The sequence below is a fragment of the Scyliorhinus torazame genome, chromosome 10 (genome assembly GCF_047496885.1).
Source record: "Scyliorhinus torazame isolate Kashiwa2021f chromosome 10, sScyTor2.1, whole genome shotgun sequence".
Taxonomy (NCBI): domain Eukaryota; kingdom Metazoa; phylum Chordata; class Chondrichthyes; order Carcharhiniformes; family Scyliorhinidae; genus Scyliorhinus; species Scyliorhinus torazame.
In genome coordinates this window covers 256,224,633-256,237,175 of record NC_092716.1, presented here as the reverse complement: position 1 = coordinate 256,237,175, position 12,543 = coordinate 256,224,633, and the positions used below count along the sequence as shown (strand labels likewise).

Genomic DNA, 12,543 nt, shown 5'->3' with positions numbered 1-12,543 from the left:
CTTTATTGCGCGTTTGAGATTTGTCCTACTTTCCCGATATTCCTCCAAAGCTTTATCAGATTTAAGTCGCCTAGATCTTATGTATGCTTCCTTTTTCATCTTAGCTAGTCTCACAATTCCACCCGTCATCCATGGTTCCCTAATCTTGCCGTTTCTATCCTTCATTTTCACAGGGACATGTCTGTCCTGCACTCTAATCAACCTTTCCTTAAAAGACTCCCACGTTTCAAATGTGGATTTACCCTTAAAGAGCTCCTCCTAATCCACATTCCCTAGCTCCTGCCGAATTTTGTTACACTTGGCCTTTCCCCAATTTAGCACTCTTTCTTTAGGACCACTCTCGTCTTTGTCCATGAGTATTCTAAAACTTACGGAATTGTGATCGCTATTCCCAAAGTAATCACCGACTGAAACTTTAACCACCTGGCCGGGATCATTCCCCAATACCAGGTCCAGTATGGCCCCTTCCCGAGTTGGACTATTTACATACTGCTCTAAAAAAACTCTCCTGGATGCTCGTTACAAATTTTGCTCCATCTATGCCTCCAACACCTACATGAGTTCTATTCAATGTTGGGGAAGTTAAAATCTCCCATCACGACCACCCTATTGCTCCTACATTTTTCTATAATCTGTCTACATATTTGTACCTCTATTTCACGCTCGCTTTTGGGAGGCCTGTAGTAAAGTCCCAACAATGTTAGTGCACCCTTCCTATTTCTTAGCTCTACCCATATTGCCTCAGTGCTCGAATCCTCCATCGTGCCCTCCTTAATCATAGCTGTGATATCATCTCTGACCAGTAATGCAACTCCTCCACCCCTTTTACCTCCCTCTCTATCCCTCCTGAAGCATCTATACCCTGGGATATTTAGTTGCCAGTCTTGCCCTTCCCTCAACCAAGTCTCAGCAATACCAATAACATCATATTCCCAGGTACTAATCCAAGCCCTAAATTCATCTGCCTTACCTGGTACACTTCTCGCATTGAAACATATGCACCACAGACCACCTGTCCCTTTGCGTTCTTCATCTCTTCCCTTTCTACTCTTCCCCTTAGTCACATTGAGTTTATTATCTAGTACCTTATTGGCTTTAGTTGCTGCCTCTTTACTGATCTCTAACTTCCTAATCTGGTTCCCATCCCCCTGCCACATTAGTTTAAAACCTCCCCAACAGTGTTAGCAAAAGCACCCCCTAGGACATTGGTTCCAGTCCTGCCAAGGTATAGACCATCCGATTTGTAATGGTCCCACCGCCCCCAGAACCGGTTCCAATGTCCCAAAAATCTGAACCCCTCCCTCCTGCACCATCTCTCAAGCCACGTATTCATTCTGGTTATTCTTGAATTTCTACTCTGACTGTCTCGTGGCACTGGTAGCAATCCTGAGATTACTGCCTTTGAGGTCCTACTTTTTAACTTATCTCCTAACTCCCTAAATTCTGATTGTAGGACCTCATCCCGTTTTTTACCTATATCGTTGGTGCCTATATGCACCACGACAACTGGCTGTTCACCCTCCGCCTTCAGTATGTCCTGCAGCCGATCTGAGACATCCCTGACCCTTGCACCCGGGAGGCAACATACCATTCGCGAGTCTCATTTTCGACCACAGAAACGCCTGTCTACTCCCCTTACAATTGAATCCCCTATGACTATAGCCCTGCCAGTCTTTTTCCCACCCTTCTGTGCAGCAGAGCCAGCCACGGTGCCATGAGCCTGGCTACTACTGCCTTCCCCTGGTGAGTCATCTCCCCGAACAGTATCCAAAACGGTATACCTGTTTTGGAGGGAGATGACCGCAGGGGACACCTGCACTGCCTTCCCGCTCTTTCTCTACCTTTTGGTCACCCATTCCCTGTCTCCCTCACCAATCCAAATCTGCGGTGTGACCAACTCACTGAACGTGCTATCCACGACCTCCTCAGCATCCAAAGTGAGTCCATCCGCAGCTCCAGAGCTGTCATGCGGTCTAATAGGAGCTGCAGCTGGACACACTTCCTGCACATGAAGGAGTCAGGGGGCATCGGCCGCGTCCCTGAACTCCCACATTGAGCACGAGGAGAATAACACGGGTCTGGGATCTCCTGCCATTTTTACACTTTACCTTAACTGCTTACAAATATAATATCAAATAATGAATAAGTGAAAGGAATAAAGATTTTACTTACCAATCACAATACTTACCAACCCACGAAGAGTTAAATTTCTCCCAGCTACTCACCTTCCCGACAGACCCCTGGCCACTGATCCCGCCGAAAATCTGAAGCTGTAACTTGCGGATAAAAGAAAAAGAAAAGAGAGAGCTTACCTGATATTCACTCACCCCCTTAGGTTAGAGGAGGTGGAAGGGTGGGAGACACTACAAGGGTAATGTCTCGAGTTTAGCAACCACCCAACTTAAATAGAGTTAAAAATCAAACACTTAAGCACCTACCTGATTCCCAAGCTGCACCCCGGCTCCCTCTCGCTCTCCCGCTCCCGGAAATAAAGGCCGCTGGAACCTGGGGGCAAGTTTAAACACCTACCTGAATCCCAAGCTGCATTCGCTGTGCTCCGGCTCTCTCTCTCCCGCTCCCGGAAATGAAGGCCGCTGGAACCTGGGGGCAAGTTCAAACACCTACCTGAATCCCAGGCTGCATTCGCTGTGCTCCGGCTCCCTCTCTCTCTCCCGCTCCCGGGGGAAGAGTGACATGGAAAAGCACTGTTCCCTAGCATCCTGGCAGTGCCAACCTGGCAGTGAAATAAGGCTATCCCAAGGGTGTACCCTTTGGGGAGGCCCACTGGGCAGGTTCCCCTTACGTGCTGCATGTGTGTGTATGTGTGGGTGGGTGTGGGGGGTGGGGAGGGGGTGCGGTTGTGGGTGGATGTTGCCATGGTGCTTGTGTGTGTGGGGGAGGTGGGGGGGGTATTTCTCCTGTGCTTGTGGGGGTGGAGTTGCCCTAGTGCTTGTGGGGGGTGGGGGGTGGCACGGTGCATATATGTGGATAGGATTACTCCAATGGTTGTGGGGAGGGGTTGACCTGATACTTGCTTTGGGGAGCAGGGTTGCCCTGATGCCTGTAGCGGGTAGATGCTTGTGGGATGGTCCCCCGTGGTCGTGGCATAGGATAGTTTCTTTCTAACACAGATCATAGTGCCCTTTAAAGAGGGCCCCACTCCACCAGAATGATGGCAGAAACTGCGCCCACAGAATCTTTGTGCAGAGCTACACCCCGGTTTTCTCGCTGAAACCGACATTCTGACAAATTATCAGAAGATTTTGCCCATCGGGATCAGTAAAAGACTCAGGAAGGCAGTGCAGGAGTCCCCTGTGGTCATCCCTCTCTCAAACAGATATATCAATTTGGATACTGTTGGGGGGGGCTCTCAGGGAAAATCAGCCGTAGCCGAGTTCACCGCACCATGGGTGGCTCTGCTGCTCAGATGGGTGGGAGAAAAACGAGTGGCAGAGCTTGACTGATGGAAGATTCCGTAGTTAGGGGCATAGACGGACGCTTCTGTGGCCGCAAACGTGAATCAAGGATGGTATGTTGCCTCCCTGGTGCCAGAATCCTGGGTGTCACAGAGCGGCTGCAGGGTATTCTGGGGAGGGAAGGTGAACGGCGAGTGGTTGTGATACATTCGTACCAATGGCATTGGCAAGCTGAGGGATGTGGACCAGCAAGCCAAATACAGGAGGTTAGGAGATAAACTAAAATACAGGGCCTCAAATGTCATAACCTCAGGATTACTTTCAGTTCCACGCACTAGAGGGAGCAGGAATAAGAGGATAGATCAAATGAATGCATGGCTGGAAAGATGGTGCAGCCGGGATGGATTCAGATTCTTGAGGCATGGGACTGGTTCTGGGGCAGGTGGGATCTGTACAAAACGGAAGGGTTGCACCCGGGCAGAGATAGGACCCATGTCCTTGCAGGGGGTTTTGCTAGTTCGATTGGGGAGTGTTTAAACTTGTGTGTCAGGGGGATGGGATCTCAGGAGCAGGAACAGATAAGATAAATTCAGATCAGGAAAATGGTGGTAGAACATTAGCTAGTAATGCAGAAGATGTAATGGTGGGCTTGGAATTACAGGAGAAGCAAAGTTTAAAAAGTGTCCAGCAAGGGAAAATGGTGGGGTTAAAATGTTTATACTTCAATGCAAGGAGGATTACAAACAAGGTAGACACACGGCAGCAGGATGCTGTTGCTACAATGGAAGACTGGCTAAAGGAGGGGCAAGATTGGTAGCTCAATATCCCTGGATACAGAGTTTTCAGGCAGGTTAGAGTGGGAGATAAAAAAGGAGGGGGAGTAACAGAAATGGTTAAAGAATTAATTCCAGTTGTGAGAAGGGATAATATAGTAAACAGGTCAACAAACGAGGCTTCATGGGTTGAAGTTAGAAATAAGAAAGGGGCAGTCACACTACTGGGAGTATACTACAGACCCCTCAAACAGCGAAAGGGAGATAGAAGATCAAATATGTCGGCAAATTTCTGCCTGTGAGAACAAGAGAGCAATAATAGTCGGAGAGTTTAACAATCCCAATATCAACTGGGATTCAAACAGTATAAGGGGAACTGAGGAAGAAATATTGTGCAGTGTGTCCAGGAAAATGTTTTCACCCAATCAGTGACAAGCCCAACAAGAGGAGCTGCAATTCTAGATCTAGTCTTGGGGAACGAAGGAAAGCAAGTGGGTGAAGTGACAGCGACCATATCGGGGAAAGTGATGACAATTCAGTAAGATTCAGTGTTACCATGGAAACGGGCAGAGATAAAGCAGGAGTAAAAATTTTGAACTGGGGCAAGGCACATTTTAAAGAAATGAGAAGAGACTTGGCTGAGGTGGACTGGCCAGCATTGAAATGAAATGAAAATCGCTTATTGTCACAAGTAGGCTTCAAATGAAGTTACTGCGAAAAGCCCCTAGTTGCCACATTCTGGCACCTGTTCGGGGAGGCTGTTACGGGAATTGAACTGTGCTGCTGGCCTGCGTTGGTCTGCTTTAAAAGCCAGCTCTTTAGCCCTGTGCTAAACCAGCCCCAGTGCTGGTGGATAAATCAGTGGAAAACCACTGGGAAGCACTAGCAGGAGAGATCCTGGCCGGGATTCTCAGACCCTGCACCGGGTCAGAGAATCCCCGGGGGGAGGCGCGAATCCCGCCTCAACGCTGACTTCTCTATTCTCCGGCGCCGTTTTTCGGGTGCCGGCGGAATTCCCGCCACGCCGGTCGGGGGCCGTTGACAGCGGCCCCTGCGGCGGTTCTCCGAGCCCCGATTGGCCGAGTGGCCGTCCAGTTTTGGCCAGTCCTGCCGGCATGAATTACTCAGCTCACACAGTGCGGGACCTGGCAGGTAAGTGTGCGCGGGCGATCCTGGGGGGTGGGAGGGAGGGGCGGGGTGATCCGACCCCGGGGGGGGGGGGGGCGGCCACGGTGGCCTGGCCCGCAATCGGGCCTACCGATCTGTGGGTGGGCAGGTTCCCTGGGGGCCTTCTTTCATCCGCGCAGGGCCCCTTTAAGGCACCGCCATATTGCCCAGGGCCCGGCGCGGAGAAGGGAACCACTGCGCATGTGCGGTAATACGCTGGCCAGTCGTGTATGCGAGATCACGCCGGCCTTTCCGCACACGCACAAACTCGCGCCGGCTGGAGCTGCGAGAACTATTCCAGCATCAACCTAGCCCTTGAGAAAGTGGAGAATTTGGGGAAATGGATGATGCAGATACAGTAGTCCAGGAGGAAATCTGTGAGATATTAGATGGGATAATCATAAAAGGAGAGAAAGTACTTGAAGGATTGAAATCCTTGAAAGTTGATAAGTTGCCAGGGCCAGATGGATTGTTTCCAAGGCTAGAAGTTCAGGGAGGAGATAACAGATACCCTGAGGATGATTTTCCAATCTTCTCTAAGATATAAGGGAGGGACTGGAGAAATATAAACATGGTTCCATTGTTTAAAAAGGGATCGAAGAAAATGCCAAACAATTATCGGCCAGTGAGTCTTACGTTAGTGGTGAGCAAATTAGTAGAATCGGTCCTGCGAGATAGGATTAACTGTCACATAGAAAATCACCGACTATTTTTTTCGCTTCCTCCTGGTGCTGGTGCTCTCGAGTGGAGTCTTGAGGTAACGTCTCTGGGAAACCAGTCATGAGCTACGATCGCAGTGGGCCTACAGATATCGAAGGAATGACGAGGCTGAAAGTCGACAACCTGACCTACAGAACATCCCCGGAAACACTCAAACGCGTCTTTGAGAAGTACGGCGAGGTGGGAGATGTGTACATTCCCCGCGATCGCTTCACCCGGGAGAGCAGAGGATTCGCTTTTGTTCGCTTCTACGACAAGCGGGATGCTGAGGACGCAGTTGACGCCATGGATGGTGCGATCCTGGACGGGCGAGAGCTCCGTGTGCAGATGGCGAGATATTCCCGCCCCCCCCGACTCGTATCGCAGGGGCGGGGGAACAAGCAATCGAAGGTCCACTCGTTACAGGCGGAGTCGGAGCCCCAGGCGCCGACGTCACAGCCGTTCCCGGACCCGCAGTCGGAGCAGGACCCGCTCCAGCAGATCCCGCTCCCGCTCCCGTTTCAGGTCATGCTCCAAGAAGGCAGCCCGGGCAAAGGGCCAGACCCGCTCCAAGCCCTCCCGCTCGCTGTCCCATTCCCGATCCAAATCCCCTTCCAAATCGGCCTCCCCCGTGAAGTCGGGCAGCAAATCCCGCTCCCGGTCCCGGGAGCTGGAGCGAGGCCGGTCAGGCTCGCGTTCCTGATCGCGCTCCGCCTCGCCCGGGGCGCAGGGCTCGCCCGAGAGGCAGCCCACCCCCAGACGCGAGTCCTCCCCGGCCCGGGGAAGCTCCCGGTCGCCCCAGCGGTCGCCACCAGGCAATGGCTCACCGGAACGCCCGGAATCTCCGGAGGAGGAAGGGGCGTGTCCTAGCTCCCCAACCAACTCAAAGTCGCCGGGGAAATCCCGCTCCGTCTCGCCAGAGAGGAATTCCGACTGCCGGTCGCGATCTCCGTCTCCCGTAAACATGGACGCAGAGTGACGGCGGCAGCGCGCGCTCGGAGGCCGTTCTCAACCAGGGTTCCATGAATGTCCGTGAGGGCTCTGGCAAGGAATCGTTTTAATAAGAGCAGATAGAGTATCATTTAAGGGTTTACATAGTCAGGTGTTTAAGGGGCAGAGGTTGTTTGAGTCGATGGCAGTCTGCCCGATTATTTCTGTAGCCGTCTCCCATCCGTGTCAATCATTCTGCTTTATCTGTGTTTATATATAAAAAAGTTAACAAAATAAAAAATAAAAATAATAAAATAAAATCACCGACTAGTCAGGGATAGTCAGCCTGGATTTGTTAAAGGAAGGTCTTGCCTCACAAAATTTGATCGAATTCTTTGAGGAGATGACAAGAAGGGTTGATGAAGGTAGTGTAGTGGATGTGTGCAAGGTGTTTAATAAAGTCCCACATGGCAGATTAGTCAAGAAAGTGAAAGCCCATGGGATTCAGGGCAATGTGGCAAACTGGATAAAACGTTGGCTTAGTAACAGGAAACAAAGGATAATGGTCGATTGCTGCCCTTGCAATTGGAAAGTTGTTTCAAGTGGTGTCCCACAGGACTGGGTGTAGGGACCCTTATTGTTTATATATTAACGATTTGGATGTGAACAGGTGAGCACGATTGCAAAATTTGCAGACGACACATAGATTGGCCGAGTTATGGAAAGTGTAGCGGATAGCTATAATCTCCAAAATTATATAGATTGATTGATGGAGTGGGTGATAAAGCAGAGGATGGAATTTAACACAGAGAACTGTTAGGTCATGCCTTTAGGGGGGTCAAACAGTTACAGGAAGTACACACTAAATGGGAATATACTAAGAGGGGTAGATGAAGTAAGAGATCTTGGTATAAAAGTACACAGGTCCCGAAAGGCAGCAGTTCAAGTAGACAAGGTTGTAAAGAAAACATTTTGAATGCTCTCCTTCATTGGTAGAGGTATAGAATATAAAAGTAAGGATATGATGTTGGAATTGTATAAAACACTGGTGAGGCCACAACTGGAGTATTGTGCGCAGTTCTGGTCACCACATCACTGGAAGGACATAATTGCTCTGGAGGGAGTGCAGAGGAGGGTTACTAGAATGTTGCCAAGGCTGGAGAATTGTAGCTACGAGGAGAGATTGGAGAGGTTGGGGTTATTTTCCTTGAAACAAAGAAGGCTGAGGGGTGACTTAATTGAGGTGTACATAATTATGAGGGGAGGAGAGAGAATGAACAAGGTTTCCCTTGATGGAGAATTCAAGAACCAGGGGACTTAGATACAAGATAAGTGGCAGAAGGTGTGGAGGAGACATTTAAAAAAAAAAAAAAATTTTAATATATTTTTATTCAAATTTTTACATATTTTCAACAAACCCCCTCCTTACAGAAATAAGAAAAAAAACAAAGAACATATAAATAAACATAACGCTCCGCCAGAAAGTCTAGGAACGGTTGCCACCGCCTGAAGAACCCTTGCACAGATCCTCTGAAGGCAAATTTTACCCTCTCCAATTTAATGAACCCTGCCATGTCGCTGATCCAGGTTTCCACGCTCGGGGGCCTCGCATCTTTCCACTGTAGCAGAATCCTCAGCCGGGCTACCAGGGCCGCAAAGGCCAGAATACCGGCCTCTTTCACCTCTTACACTCCCAGCTCGTCCGATACCCCAAATAATGCGAGACCCCTACCCGGCTTAACCCGGGTGTTTACCACCTTAGACACCGTCCTCTCAACGCCCCTCCAGAACCCATCCAGCGCTGTGCACGCCCAGAACATGTGGGTGTGATTTGCTGGGCTCCCCGAACACCTCACACACCTGTCCTCTACTCCAAAGAACCGACTCAGCCTTGCCCCAGTCATGTGCGCCCTGTGCAGAACCTTAAATTGTATCAGGCTAAGCCTGGCGCAAGAGGAGGAAGAATGTACCCTACCCAGGGCGTCCGCCCACGTACCCTCCACTATCTCCTCCCCAAGCTCCTCCTCCCATTTACCTTTCAGCTCCTCCACCGAGGCCTCCTCCTCCTCCTGCATCTCCTGGTAGATCGCCGAGACCTTGCCTTCTCCAACCCACACCCCCGAGAGCACCCTATCCTGGATCCTACGTACTGGCAGCAGCGGAAATTCCCTCACCTGCCGTCTCACAAACGCCCTTACCTGCATGTACCTGAAGGCATTTCCAGGGGGAAGCCTGAATTTTTCCTCCCAACGCCCCAAGGCTCGCAAAGGTCCCATCTATAAACAGGTCCCCCATCCTTCTAATACCTGCCCGTTGCCAACTCAGGAACCCCCCATCCATTCTCCCCGGGACAAACCGATTGTTCTCTCGGATCAGGGACCAAACAGACCCCTCTGCCTCCCCCCTGTGGCGTCTCCACTGTCCCCAAATTTTGAGGGCCGCCGCCACCACTGGACCCGTGGTGTACCTTGTCGGCGGGAGCGGCAGCATCGCCGTCACCAGTGCTGTCAGGCTCGTGCCCACACAGGACGCCATCTCCAGCCTCTTCCACGCCGCCCCCACCGCCTCCATTACCCACTTGTGTATCATCGCCACATTGGCAGCCTAGGGGCTGTTTAGCACAGGGTTAAATCACTGGCTTTGAAAGCAGACCAAGGCAGGCCAGCAGCACGGTTCGATTCCCGTATCAGCCTCCCCGAACAGGCGCCGGAATGTGGTGACTAGGGGCTTTTCACAGTAACTTCATTTGAAGCCTACATGTGACAATAAGCGATTTTCATTTCATTTTCATTCATTCAGTAGTACCCACACAGATTAGGCAATCCTAGCACCCCCCTGTCCCTGCTCCGTTCCAGGAACACCCTTCTCACCCTCGGGGTCTTTTTCGCCCATACAAACCCCATGATGCTCCTGCTGACCCGCTTAAAAAAGGCCTTCGGGATCAGGATGGGGAGGCACTGGAATATAAAAAGGAACCTCTGGAGCACCGTCATCTTCACCGACTGTACCCTACCCGCCAGGGAGAGTGGCAGCATATCCCACCTTTTAAATTCCTCCTCCATCTGCTCCATCAGCCTCGTCAAGTTGAGCTTGTGTAGGGCCCCCCAGCTCCTGGCTACCTGGATACCTAGGTACCGAAAACTCTTTTCCGCCCTCTGCAGTGGAAGCTCGTCTCTCCCCCTTCCCTGGTCCCCTGGGTGTATCACAAATAGCTCACTCTTCCCCATGTTGAGCTTATACCCGGAAAAGTCTCCAAACTTCCTGAGGATCCGCATCACCTCTGGCATCCCCCCCCCACTGGGTCCGCCACATACAGTAACAGGTCATCGGCACTCGGTGTTCCTCCCCCCACCCCGGACCAGCCCTCTCCAGTTCCTGGACTCCCTTAGAGCCATAGCCAAAGGCTCAATTGCCAACACAAATGGCAGGGGGGATAGGGGGGCACCCCTGCCTCGTCCCCCGGTACAGCCAAAAGTATTCCGACCTCCTCCGATTTGTGGCCACACTCGCCACCGGGGCTTCGTACAGTAGCCTAACCCAACTAATGAACCCCTCCCTGAACCCGAACCTCCTCAACACTTCCCAAAGGTACCCCCAGTCCACCCTATCGAAGGCCTTCTCCGTATCCATAGCCGCCACTATCTCTGCTTCCCCCTCCACTGCAGGCATCATGATTACATTTAGGAGCCTCCACACATTGGTGTTTCACTGCCTTCCGTTCACGAAACCCGTCTGGTCCTCGTGGATCACCCCCGGGACACAGTCCTCAATTCTGGTAGCCAACACCTTCGCATCCACTTGAGGAGCGAGATTGGCCTATACGACCCACACTGTAAAGGGTTCTTGTCCCGCTTCAAGATCAGCGAGATCAGCGCCCTGGACATCGTTGGGGTAAGACACCTCCCCCACCCCCACCCCCACCCCCTCGCCTCATTGAAGGTCCTCACTAGTAGTGGGCCCAACAGGTCCACATACTTCCTGTAAAATTCCACCGGGAACCCATCTGGCCCCGGTGCCTTCCCCGCCAGCATACTCCCCAGCCCCTTAGTCAGCTCTTCCAGCCCTACCGGTGCCCCAAGCCCCGCCACCTGCTCCTCCTCCACCAAACCTCAGCTGATCCAAAAATCGACGCATCCCCCCCTCCTCCGTCGGGGGCTCAGACCTATACAGCCCCTCATAGAAGTCTCTAAATACCCCATTTATTCCCACCGCACTCCGCACCGTGTTCCCCCCTTTATCCCTAACTCCCCCAGTCTCCCTCACTGCCTCCCGCTTCCGAAGCTGGTGTACCAGCATCCGGCTAGCCTTCTCCCCGTACTCATACACCGGTCCTTGCGCCTTCCTCCACTGCACCTCCGCCTTCTTGGTAGTCAACAGGTCGAACTCGGCCTGGAGGCTTTGTCGCTCCTTGAGTAGTCCCTCCTCGGGGACCTTTGCATGCCTCCTATCTACCCTTAAAATCTCCCCCACCAACCTCTCCCTCTCTCTCCTCTCCTTCCCCTCCTTGTGGGCCCTAGTGGAGATTAGCTCTCCCCTAATCACCGCCTTCAGCGCCTCCCAGACCACCCCACCTGCACCTCCCCATTATCGTTAACCTCTAGGTATCTTTCAATGCACCCCCGGATCCGCCTGCTCACCTCCTCATCCGCCAGCAAACCCACCTTCAGGCGCCACAGCGGGCGCTGGTCCCTCTCCTCACCTAGCTCGAGCCCCACCCAGTGCGGGGCATGGTCTTAGATGGCTATGACCGAATACTCCGTGTCCTCCACCCTCTGGATCAGCGCCCTGCTCAAAACGAAGAAGTCAATCCGGGAGTAGGCTTTATGGACGTGGGAAAAGAAAGAGAATTCCCTGGCCCCCGGCCTGACAAACCTCCATGGGTCCACTCCTCCCATCTGGTCCATAAACCCCCTCAGCACCTTGGCCGCCGCCGGCCTCTTACCCGTCCTGGACCTAGAGCGGTCCACTGCTGGATATTAAAGTGTTCCACATCTGCCTTCAGTCCCTTCAGGTGGGCGAATACACGGGTCCACTTGACCAGCCCGTTCAGGCCTCTCACATTCCAAGTTATCAGCCAGATCAGGGGGCTGCCGCCCCCCCCCCCCCCCCATCCTGCCGATTAGCCATCTCCCTTTATAGGCCAGCCACGTGCCCGCGCCTCACGCACTCTCCGTTCCCCCCAACGGCAGACCCCCGCCCCGACTCTCTCTTCAGGCTCCAGCTCCCCTTTGGCCAATGCAGCAGCAACCCAGTTCCCCCCAAGCTAGGTCCCCCCCCTAGCTGCGTTGCTCCCCCATAGCACTCCCGTAAGTCAGCTGACTCCTGCTGACCCCGGCCGCTCCCGCCACTCCAGCGACCCCCCCAGTGTGAGAATCTACACCCCCCCCCCTGTCCATCAGCGGGCACTCCTCTCCAGCACCACCCCTTCCCCCCGCCCCCGCCCCTTCCTTCCCTGGCGCGGGAAAAAGCCTGTGCTTTCCACCAAGCTGGCCCCGCCCCCCTCTGGCGCAGCTCCTTTTCGCTGCCTGATCCCAGCTCCCCCACCTCGGGCCTCCCCT

At 52.7% G+C, this 12,543-nt stretch overlaps 1 protein-coding gene and 1 pseudogene across 12 annotated transcripts in view; both read left to right on the top strand.

Moving 5' to 3' along the window:
- nav2a (neuron navigator 2a) overlaps nt 1–12,543 on the top strand; it is a 1,224,858-nt gene that overhangs the window by 889,374 nt on the left and 322,941 nt on the right. The window lies entirely within an intron of this gene.
- LOC140384735 (serine/arginine-rich splicing factor 2-like) lies at nt 6,072–7,206 on the top strand (annotated as a pseudogene).